The sequence below is a fragment of the Rhineura floridana genome, chromosome 17, assembly GCF_030035675.1.
Source record: "Rhineura floridana isolate rRhiFlo1 chromosome 17, rRhiFlo1.hap2, whole genome shotgun sequence".
Lineage (NCBI taxonomy): Eukaryota > Metazoa > Chordata > Lepidosauria > Squamata > Rhineuridae > Rhineura > Rhineura floridana.
The window spans coordinates 17,435,952-17,448,090 of NC_084496.1; positions in this window are offsets into that span (position 1 = coordinate 17,435,952).

Consider the following 12,139-nt stretch of genomic DNA (forward strand, 5'->3'; position numbering starts at 1 on the left):
ACAGCAGAAGGGCAGGATATAAATCCTCTTAATCAATCAATAAATATTCCATAGTGTTGGAAACTAGTTAGGCATTTAAGGCTGAAAATGTTGCTTTTTAAAAAAAGATTTCTCACATCTTTCCCCAGTTTTTGGTGGTAATTCCTAGGCACAAAAACAAAACAACTGGACAATCTAAATATTAATATGTAAATCTTTGCATAATATGCAAATAATATGCAACTATTTGCATAATATGCAAATTAGTCTGTCCGGATTTGTGGAACTGGAATATGGCAACCCTAGCCTATTTGGACGTTTTAGGGCCTCAGCTGAGTCAGGCTGAGACAGCTACAGAACACTATAGGGTGGATTGGATAGTCCAGAGTGATTGAAGGCTGTTAGGGAGAGGAACAGCAGGCAACAAAAAGAGGAAGCCATCAGGTGGAAAAACTTGCAAAAAAGCCAAGAACTACCTGCTACATCTTCCCTGGAGAAGATAGGCCCAATGCCACCGCTCTCCTTCATGCCTGAGTGCCACCCCACAGGATCAATGTTGCTGCTTGATAGCTGCTATTCAGAGGAGGGGCGGGGCAGTCTGACCCCTCTCCAGTTCAGATCCATGGGGTGGATCTGAGGCCCTGTGCACAGCCTTACTAAATACCCTGCATAAGTATACATACATGCATGCATACAACATAACAAGACTATCCTGTTTAAAGAAAGGCTTAAAGAATTAATTCATGACATTTAATTAATTGTTCAAGTTTAAAGAAATGTGCCTATTAGCAAAGCCTCCCCTGTAGGTGCTCTTTTGAAGATATGTAAGCATGTTCACAGGAACATTTTTTAAAGGTTGGAATGGAAAGGCATTTGCTTTTTCATTTCCTGTTATGGTCATTGTGACCCAGATGCCTTTGGTAATGATGTTGAGAACTATCTGTCCAAGTGGTCTTCAGCCTGTCTGACCGATGTAGACTTACAAAAGTAATAGGCTAGGACAGATAAGCTGGGAAGAATGGCAAATTTACAATGCAAGTGTTTTTTGTATCAAAAATGTTAGAAAAAAAGCTGAAAAACATGGAAGATAAGGCCATCAATGGCTATTAGCCATGATGGCTGTGCTCTGCTTCCATGGTCAGATGCAGCATGCAGTAGCTTACCCCACAGAATCCTGGGAATTGCTGAGAGTTGTTAAAAATGGAAATGTACTGCCTTCAAGTCGATTCCGACTTAAGGCGACCCTGTGAATAGGATTTTCATAAGGCTGAGAGGCAGTGACTGGCCCAAGGTCACCCAGTGAGCTTTATGGCTATGTGGGGATTCAAACCCTGGTCTCCCAGGTCATAGTCCAACACCTTAACCACTACACCACACTGGAGGGGACCCCTATTTTCATCACAGAGCTACAGTTTCCCGAGTGGTTTAACAATCCCTCTTCCCATGGAACTCTGGGAACTGTAATTCTCTGTAGGGAATAGTGGTCTCCTAACAGCAGTCAACACCTTTAACAAACTGCACTTCCCAGGATTCTTTGGGAGAAGCCATGATAGTTTAAAGTGGCATAATAGCACTTTAAATGTATGATGTGAATGCAGCCATTGTGAAGCTTGTTGCCCCCACACTAACAATAGCCAATACAAGTATGAATTTTGAAGAATCTGGGTCATTTCTACATCCTGGGGTAGGTGGTAAGAGGGGATCCTGCTTGGTCTCCTCCTTCTGTGTACTGGGCACTGTGAGGATGCATTGCAGTCTATTCTACTCTACAGCCAGGTATTGCTCCCTCCATCATCTTCCTTGCCAGTGGAGGAAGGATAATTTTGTGCATGGGGTGAGGGTAGTGCCAAACTCTGTGGCTGTGAACATGCTGTTGGGACCTTTAGTTGCGGGAGAGCCGACTCTGGCGTGGCTCCTGACATCTTAACTCATACAGCCCTCTGTTAAAAGTAGCCCCACCAATCAATTAACTATTTTTTTCATTGATTAACAACTTGTGCCATACATTTAAAGCACATCTAACACACATTGAAAGCACATGACTTCCTCCAAAGAATCATGGGAGCTGTAGTTTGATAAGGGTATTTGGAATGTGTAGCTCTGTGAGGGGAAAACCACAGTTTCCAGAATTCCTTGGAGGAGGTCATGTGCTTTCATTGTGCATTAGATGTGCTTTAAATGTCTGGTGTGGATCTGCTCAGAAGGTATAATCCCTCTTGTATAACATATAGGGATGGATGTGCAGGTCTAATTTTTGGTTCCTAGTTCGTGTCTAATACTAGCCCTGCTCAGAACAGACCCACAACATTAATTGACATGCCTAACTTGGTTCATTCATTCCAGTGGACCCCATGTAATTTCTACAAGTGTTCACCCATAAGTCCATTCTGCCGTTTCACTAGAGCACCTGCTTTGCATGCAAAAGGTCCCAGATTCAATCCCCTGCATCTCCAGGTAGGACTGGGAGAGACCCCTATCTCAAACCCCAGATAAGTGCTACCAATAGGTGTAGACCAGCAGTTCCCAAATGTTCTACCCCACAAACCACTTGAAAATTGCCCATGGTCTTGGTGGACGACTTCATGATTTTTATGCTTATTTTAGCAGTTTTAATACACTGTGCTAGATGTTGTAGAATCTATAATTGTATTGTTCCTTTTCTTGCTTATATTGTATTTTATGGTATTACAATTTGCATTCCGTAGAATTCAAACTGTAATACTATAAAATACACTATAAGAAAGAAAAGAAGCGATAAAATGCAATTAAAGATCAAGATGAATATTTAATGCAGACATTCCATGGACTACCTGAATGAAGCTCACGGAGCACTTGCGGTCCACAGCCCACAGTTTGGGAACCCTGGTGTAGACAATACTGAGATTGATGGACCAATGGTTTGACTCAGTATAAGGCAGCTTCCTGTCTTTCAGGGGTACTCTTAGATATCAAGAAGGGGAAATAATGAACTGCATATAATTCTCCCTGACCCCCCTTTTTTTTTTGCCTTGGAAGCTCAACAATTCATCCAGATGCTCTGAGCATAGCACTGCAGGAAAGCTGTCCGCTTGAGGTTGTTTGAAGTTGAAGAAATGGTGAGCTGCTCAATTGGTGTGTGTGTGTTGTCAATGGAGGGGGCAGGATTAAAATGTTACACACTCTAGCTCAGAGCTTGGAAAAGTTACTTTTTTGAACTACAACTCCCATCAGCCCCAGCCAGCATGGCCACTGGATTGGGCTGATGGGAGTTGTAGTTCAAAAAAGTAACTTTTCCAAGCTCTGCTCTAGCTAAACCTGCTAAATATTAGATGACTGCCTTGGATATTAATAATTCAAAATGTGTGTGTAGGGGGGAGCACCTCCTCCACAACCCACGTACCTGAATCCAAGATGACAAAATTGTGCTTGAACAGCCCTAGCTCCAGGCAGTACAGGTGGAAGGAAAGTGTTGAGCCAATTGTGGACTCAGTGCTTTGTGGACCATCAAGGCTGAAGACCACCTGAGGTCCCAGCAGTCATTAAGAGAGATAAGAGCAGAACAATGCAGGCTATTGCTGTAGGAAGGGGGCGGGAAGAGGAAAAGAATAAAATGGATGTTGTGATTCTGCTCTGGATCTGTGTTTGATAGATGCACAGGATTTCACTCAGACACTGAATTACAGCTGGAATGACCAGATTGGCTACATGGGAACAGGGAGGGGGATTTTGCTCTGTTAGATCAGAATTTCCTCTATCTGTGACCATTCCTCTCCTGGCTGCTGCAAAGGAGAGCCAGCCAGGCACCCTCCATCAGGCAGGCTAGGAGCAACTGCTGCTTGGCTTTTTCTCTATGAGGATAATGAGGGAAATAGGGGTCTCCTAACAACCCTCAGCACCCTTAACATACTACACTTCCCAGGATTCTACAGAGGAAAGCTATGCCCATTTAAAGTGGGATGATAATGCTTTAAATGTCCAGTGCAGATGGGGCCTTTCCTTCCTCTCCCATCTTGCCTAAGGGGAAGGAAGTCGTAGCTCAGAAAGTCCTCTGAAGCATGGACCCATTTTGCAGATTAAATCTGCTAAAGCGTTTAGCCTTCCAGTCTTCAGTTGTGTGATTATTAAAATTCATGTCATCAGCTTGCAGCAATTCTCTTTTTTAAAAAGACAAATAAATAAATTAATACAATAATGCAGCACATGGACACAGAAATAAAAACTGTGGTTCTATTATAATTGTATTATGGAATGGGATGGCAAACCTCCTTGGAGTGTTTCTTGAGGATTGAATGCAAATAAGCAACATGAAAGGAAGACCAAGATAGGGTAAGGGAGAGACAGAGAGGCAAATAAAGGCTGTTGAAAATGTATGAAACTTGTCATTTGTATTAGCATTAATATTTAATTTTCCTTTTTCACAGACTATTACCTCTCAAATTTGCAACATGCCAACATTCTTCGAGTCTGGAGAAAGCCTAGGTTGGGTTCTGACAGCCCTGACATTTCCTCAGACTTCACTGTCATGCAGGCAATGTATTGAAAGTTAAATTTCAGTGGAGAAACTAATTCAAAGTGTGGAAAGAAGACCTGGGAAGTCTGACTCAGGGATAGTTTCTTCATGGCTTTTAAAGTGAACTGGGGGCCAAGCCGGCCTAAGGCTTTCTTCCGCCTGAGAGAAAAGGACAAGATGGCACCCTCCTGTCATTCTGCATACAGAAGCTAACTGGGCTGCTAGGCTGAACTAGGGATGGAAAAATCTGTCAATTTCAGTTGTCTCTGTTTCTCATTTTTTCCAGTCTTAAATTCAGTTCTCCACATTTGTGCAGCAATTTTAATTTTATTTTTTTAAAGAATCCTCATGAAAATTCTCCAGCATTCTAGTACATATTTCTCATAATAATCACATTTTTGTAGGCAACTTTGACAAATATACACGTTTTCCAAGCAATTTCTCCTCATATAGCCCATTTTGGAATGTTATTTTCACTTATATATTTATTCTTATGCACAATTTTAGCTAATATATGCATTTTTGTAAGCACTGGTTGGTTGGTGAACTGCATCACAAAATTTGAAGAAGTCTGAAGTTTAAAGGATGGCTGTGCTTCAGTTCTCATGTTGTTTCAGAAAGTATGAATTTGATAGATTCGCCTTGAAATGCAAACTGAATTGAATTTCTCCCCCATCCCTAATTGGAACTTACTTCAACACAGGCAGTGACAGTGCCCTCCACCACACCTGACAATGGCAGGGTAGCTTAAAGGTTGCAGAGCAGGCCATAAAGCACACTGAGATCTGTCCACTTGATACCTGGACACTGCCCCCACCTCAGCATCTGCTGCATCCCTCTAGCTAAGATAAAGATAAAGGTTTTTTTTTTAAAGTGACAAAATATTTTTTGAAGTTGATGCCGCAGCCCCACTGCAAAAGGGAAAGGGCAAATTTCAACATGCACGTCCCCAATCCTAGAAACTATCCCCACATTTTTGGCCTGCAAACAGGCCTCTGATAATCAGAGGTCATTTCATACAGTTATGCCACTTGTAAGGACAGGCAAATCTGTCCGTTCTGGTTTCTCTCAGTTTCTCATTTATTCCAGTCTTAACTTTTGTTCTCTACATTTCCACATCAATTTGCAATTTATTTATTTAATATGTCCGCATAACTCATCAGGAAAGGCTGTAGCTCAGTGGCAAAGAATCTGTCTTGCATGCAGAAGGTCCCATGTTAAATCATTAATGGGCACCTCCAGATAGGGCTAGGAATGTCCCCTTTATGAAACCCAGGAGTTTATTTTATTTTAGTATTTATTTTATTATTTGATTTATATCCCGCCCTTCCTCCCAGCAGGAGTTATGGAAGTTTGACTTAGTGCTACATAGAATACAACTCGGTGTCCCAGGTATCATAAGACTGGGAAACATTGTTCTCCACCCTGTATTTAAGATACCTGGAACACCGAGCTGTATTCTATGTAGTGCTAAGTCAAACTTGCATGTGCAAGGATTTTTCCTTGTGGAATGGAATGTTCGCCACCTCTCCCCCCTGTGTGCCCCCTAAATCTGATATCGGTTTCCCCCTTACCCTCCAGAGCAGATTTGGGGATGGTGTTGGGTGCAGGGGAGGATCCTCTTGCACTAGTTGAAGTTGTTCCATTAGTGCAAGGATTGAGCTGAATACCACCCACAGGTTTTCTCTGAATAAAAAAATTACTTTCACCAATCAAAGGTTCTATATACATTTTAGGAGCAGTAAGCTCTGATTCCTGATCCCTTTCAGGCATATTCTGGAGGGGGGAATCAGGGAGAAGATGAGGGTCTCCCCCTCTCACCCATAGTCTTGAGTCTCTCAAAGGAAAGAGATAATTTTCACATTGAAGGTGCACTAAACTAAAGCTACATGCAATTGCTCTTACAATAAGGAAACTGATTTTCCTAACAGTTTATCTTTTCAGTGTTCAGAGGTGGCAACAAAGAGCAACAAAGAACAAAATCTACTAGTCATTTCTTTGTATGGGTACAAAGAGAATTTTGGAGAGAGAAAGAGAGACTGTATGAAATCTCTCTGTGCTATGTCTAATGTATACAATGGGCTTTGCTGCTGATAGCTTCAAGTGTTTGCAAACCAAATTTTTAGTGATGGTTTTGTCCACTTAGGGAGAAGAGTGGACCTATGACCAGACACTGACTCTTCGAATTAACAACTGGCTAATAAGCAAATCCCTTCGAATTCCCAGCCAGACTGCATGGATCTCTTTCTTCCCTAGCTTTGATTTAAGGGCGACTGTTTGATGAATGGCAAAAAACTGGAAAATATTCTTCCAAGCCAAGTTTCAGATTTTATGGGGGTTCTGTGGAGAAGGTGGCTGCCACAGGGAGATAAGGATTCTAATTTTGTAATTGAGTACACTCTGAAAAGACAATTAAGGAACTAATATGATAAGTGATTGTAAATTATAACAGCAGGGAGAAATCCGATTCACAGTCCTTCATGAAAAATGATGATGATGTGTCTGAGCAGTGCATCCTTACTTTATTTTCCCAAATGTAGGAACTGCTTAGTAAAAGATAAGCATTCTGCTTTTAACTGAAGGAAACTACTTCCCAGCAGACCTTCTCTCTCTCTCTCTCTCTCTCTCTCTCTCTCTCTCTCTCTCTCTCTCTCACACACACACACACACACACACACACACACACACACACACACACACACACACACACACACGTCCTATCTGCACTATACATTTAAAGCAGTATTATATCACTTATTCACAGCTTCTCCCAAAGAATCCTGGGTGCTTAGAATTTATAAAACACCCATGTTCCTCTCAGAGAGCTGCAATTTCCATACAGTCTCTCTTCCCATGGAACTCTGGGAATTGTAGCTCTGTGAAGGGAATAGGGGACTCCTAACAACTCTTATTTTGGGGGGAAAGCCATGACTGTTTGTTTGTTTGTTTATTTATTTGTTTATTTATTTATTGCACTTGTATACCACCCCATAACCGAAGGTCTCTGGGCGGTTTACAGCAATCAAAAACATTAAAACAAATACACAATTTTAAAACATATTTTAAAAACAATTTAAAACACAATTTTAAAATTCAAAACAATATGAAAACAATTTTAAAAACAAATACTAAAATGCCTGGGAGAAGAGGAAAGTCTTGACCTGGCGCCGAAAAGATAATAGTGTTGGCACCAGGTGCACCTCGTTAGAGAGATCATTCCATAATTTGGGGGCCACCACTGAGAAGGCCCTCTCCGTTGTTGCCACCCTCCGAGCTTCCCTTGGGGTAGGCACCCTAAGGAGGGCCTTTGATCTTGAATGCAGTGTATGGGTGGGTTCGTATCGGGAGAGGCGTTCCATCAGGTATTGTGGTCCCAAGCCATGTAAGGCTTTATAGGTCAAAACCAGCACCCTGAATTGAGCTCGGAAACATACAGGCAGCCAATGCAAGTGGGCTGTTTAAAGTGGCATGATGCTGCTTTCAATGTATAGTGCAGATAGGGCCACACACACACACTCACAACTAGGTTGTATAGAACCAGTCTTAGTTCAGATGTTCTTGGACTGCAACTCCCATCATCCCTGATCATTGGCCATCCTGGCTGAGGCTGATGGGAATTGGAGTCTGAAGGGCCATTCCCATTCCTGTTTTAGGATAGTATGTTATATTTTTGTTTAGATATTATATTGTATTTTAACTTGTTTTAATTGTTTTACAGTCTACATTAGGTGGTGTTAGAGATTTACACTGTACAGTTTACATCTACGCAGTGAGCAATTCCCCCCTCATCCACCCCGGCTCAATTCAGAAGGCTTTAAAGTCCAGACCAGCTCAAGATGATGATGATAATGATTACTACTACTATTATGATGGCTATGACTACTACTACTACTAGGGGCTCTGCCCCACTTACTCACTCATCAACCTCGCCCTCCCATGTGTCACTGAAGCCCCCCCTTCCCCTCCCACATTATAGGTATCAACCCAACATTGACCTGTATCTTTAAAAAATATATAAATCTAAAAACAGTTCCACTACAGATGCAGATAACGTATCTACTTAAAAAGCTTGTTGAAAGTGGAAGGTCTTCAATAGGCACTGAAAAGATAACAAAGATAGCACAATTTAAGAATTGCTTCCAACATACGGACCAGTCCAAGCACTATAATCTGCTTCTGAGGCCCTTCTCTGAGGCCTCCTACTATCAGATGTACCATAACTAGGCAGAAAAAGTAACTGGGCAACTTCTGTTGGAAGAGGCCTAGAATTTGGAACAGCCTCCCAAATGAGACATACTTGATCCCATCATGACACATTAGAATAGAAGTAGAATCAAGCTAAAGACTCCAACATCCTGTAGCCAAACAGATGTCCCTGGGAAGTCCACAAATACAACATGAGGGCAATAGCCTTCTCCTACTGTTGTGCCCAAGTGACTGGTATTCAGAGGCATCTTGACTAGGGATGGAGGAGAATATCTGTTAAATCAGACTTAGTACCAGATTCCACCTGAATTTGACCGTCTGCTATCTTTTCGGACTAGCACTGATTTCTGGTGGCAGGCCACGACTGAAATTGGCATGGATTTTCTTTCTATTTTCCCCCCAATTTTACATAATTATATTTGTAATTTCCTCTAAGTTGATGCATTCGTAACAGTGTGTAGCTGTGATAAATAGGAAAAAATAAACCACATGGAATACTGTGATCATTTACATAGGCATTTACATTAAAAATTACACATTTTTTTTTGGCAACCAAGAAAACCCCCCAGCGGATCAAATCGGTAAGTGCCGAAGCAAGCGGGAACAAAAAAAGGGCGGGTCAGGATTGAATGACAGACTATTGGAATACAAACGGATTGGAACTAGGCAGTGAACTCCATCCCTCATGCTGTCTCCTGGAGGTAGCACACATCTATCATGACTAATACTCATTGATAGCCTTATCCTTCATGAATGTGTCTAATGTCCTTTTAAGATGGCCAGTTCTACCATTAAGCAGACTAAGGCAGCTAATTTTGGGAATCATCAAAGGGCAGCAAATTGATCATTCTTTAATTTATTAGATTATTTTTACTCTTAGGGAAAGGTGCTTATGTGCTTTTCTGCCTCAAGTACCAAAATAACATGGCTACTATGTCCCTTGACTAGAGGGTAGGGGGTGCTCTTTGCTATTTAGCCTCAATCCAGGAGAGACTGGTAGCTCTAATGTCAGTGGGGCAGTGAATCCGCTACAGGTTTTAGTCTCAACTTTCAAGGCTCTGTCAAAACCTAGGTTCAGCATCTTGGACAGTTCATTGAATGTTCAGACTAAAACCTGGAGCAGATTCATGGATTCACTACCCCAGTGACATCAAAGCTACCAATCTCAACTGCACTCAGCCAGTAAAATGTCTTCAGCTGGCCCTGCTTTTAATGCCACCTTAGTTGATGTTCATCACTGAATCTCATGATAGCAAATTCCACAGTTTAATTTTGTTCTGTATGCAGCAATACTCCTAGAGTATTCTGGGTCTCTCACGAGTCTAGACTTGGAGTAGGGATGGGGGAGAAAATTGGTTCAATTTGCATTTAAAGGCAAAATAATGTAATACACACTTTCTGAAACAATATGCAAACCAAAACACAGTCATCCTTCAAAATTTGCACTTCTCTGAATTTTGCAAAGCAGTTCTCCACCCAAGTAATGAGTACTAATGAGTACAAAAACGCATATATTGGTGAAAAGAATGTAAAATGCATTACATTAGATAATGTATATATTAGGCAGCATTGCATTAAAATATTTATATTTGGCGAAACTTGCACTAAAAAATGAGAAACAGGGAGAATACCAATCCTACATCCTGGGGTCAAAAGCCTTCCTTGTGGAAGTGCATTTGTGGCAGGACTAGAAGACTGTAGGGCATGAGATCCCACTGGGCAGTCTTGTGTTACTCACCCCATGAGGTACCCTTGTTCCATGCAACAGCATTGACAGCTACTGACAGAGCTTTTAGGTTGGGAAAACTAGTAGCTAAATCTAGGCTTTATTGAACCCAGGGTGCCCTTCAGTTTTAGGACCTGAAGTTTTTAGAGGGAAAGGTTCATATTTGGGTGTGCCAATCTAAAACTGACCAGAGAGGGCATGGTGCATTGGTAGAATTGTACTCTTCATTAGATAGGGATCTGTATCCTATGAGGGCCCTGAGGGAATATGTTACGGTTAGAGAGGAAAGCCCTGGGAATCTTTTCATTCATAAGGGTGGCTCCCCTCTCATGAGGTTCCAATTTGGGACAGTGATGAAGAAGGTGCTGTGAGTGTCAGCCCCTTAGGTTTTGGCACCCATTCCTTCAGGATTGGGGCAGCATCTACAGCAGCTCACATGGGAATGCCACAGGAAGGTATTCAATGTATTGGCAGGTAGAACTGTGCAGCCTAGAAGACGTATGTGAGGTCTTTGCAGAGGTCAAAACTGGGCTGAATGTTCTATGGAAATTGATTTTGCCATTTTTTTCTTCTGTTGACAGGTGGATGGAATGGAGCATGCATTGGAGTCCTCATCACAAGCCAAAGTATGGTGTTTGGGGCTAGCCGCAGGGTGATGTGCTCTCAGCTGGGGACACAGTTGGGCCTTAATGAGATGGCTGGGTTAGGGTGCTGCCTTCCATCTTCCAGTGGGGCATGGTCACACAACAGCCATATGTGCTGGTGATTCATGCTGGTGGCAATGACCTTGACCTATTGAAAGACAAGCTATTAATATTGCAAGTGTTATAGGTTTTGGAGGTGGTACAGCACAGATGGCCCAGGGTGGTTGTTCTGTGGTCAGATTTGCCCATCCCTAACTTCTAGAATTATCAGAGACAGAGAAAAACTTCTCTATATCTACTTTCTCCATGCCGTGCCTGATTTTATGCACCTCTGTCATGTCTACCCCCTGTTTACTCACCTATTTTTATAAATAAAAAAGTCCTAAATGTTCTAACCTTTCCTTGCAAGGGAGTTGCTCCAGCCTCCCCTCTTGATAATTTTGGTTGTCTTTTTCTGCATGTTTGAGCAAGCAGCCAAGAGTATCTTATCCAAATGTGCTTTATTTAGATATTGCTTTCAAATAGGATATGACCACTGTGGTCTTAGGTTTCCATTCCTTGTTTCTGATTTGTCATTTTTCAATTATTTTCATCAATATTGTTTTTAGTGTTGTTTTTCTGGTGTATTTATTGACTCTTTGGTTTGTTAGTCATCTCAATTTATATATATATATGAATTTGCAAACTGATCCTTATTCATACAATATGTCTGAACTAGCCCTTATTTGTTGCTCAGTATGCATAGATGTGTATAATGTTTTGCTTGTTGATGCTGGTAATTAAGGTGGGATATTCTTTTTTTATAGCTTCAGAAACTCTTTGTCAACTCAACAGGATGTAATCATACCTTCCCTGAAGGAACAGCCACTGTTTCCCTGTTTGTGACCTCACTTAATTGCTGGGTTACATCAGCCAACTTGCAAAAACAGTTTTGGTTTCCAAAAAAAGGGGAGCTGTGCGCAATGACTGTCAATGTAATTATTTCCCCTGTAAAATAATTTTAGATTGTTTCCTTTTAGTCTTTGGACTTTTTGTTGTTCATAATTTAAGAACTGGTGCCTGAGCGTGCTTTTCTCCTTGTTCTTCCCTGTCCCT